Source organism: Lathamus discolor, chromosome Z (assembly GCF_037157495.1).
Source record: "Lathamus discolor isolate bLatDis1 chromosome Z, bLatDis1.hap1, whole genome shotgun sequence".
Classification (NCBI taxonomy): Eukaryota; Metazoa; Chordata; class Aves; order Psittaciformes; family Psittacidae; genus Lathamus; species Lathamus discolor.
The window spans coordinates 109,451,040-109,451,254 of NC_088909.1; positions in this window are offsets into that span (position 1 = coordinate 109,451,040).

A 215-nucleotide genomic window follows, 5' to 3' on the forward strand; every position below is an offset into this window, starting at 1 on the left:
CAGCAGGGTCAGCCGTGGAGCCTGGGCAAAACAAGACAGATTGGTCTTAGTCCAGTCTTCAGTAAGAAAACCTATACATCCTGTAAGAAAAACCCCATCTCAGCTCCATGTGCTGGCCCCGTACTCCTGACTGGGGAGGTAACACAAGGGTCACGCAAAGCATGGCTGGGGAGATGCTCTCCAACACACAGGCATTCTCTGCAGATCAGGAATGG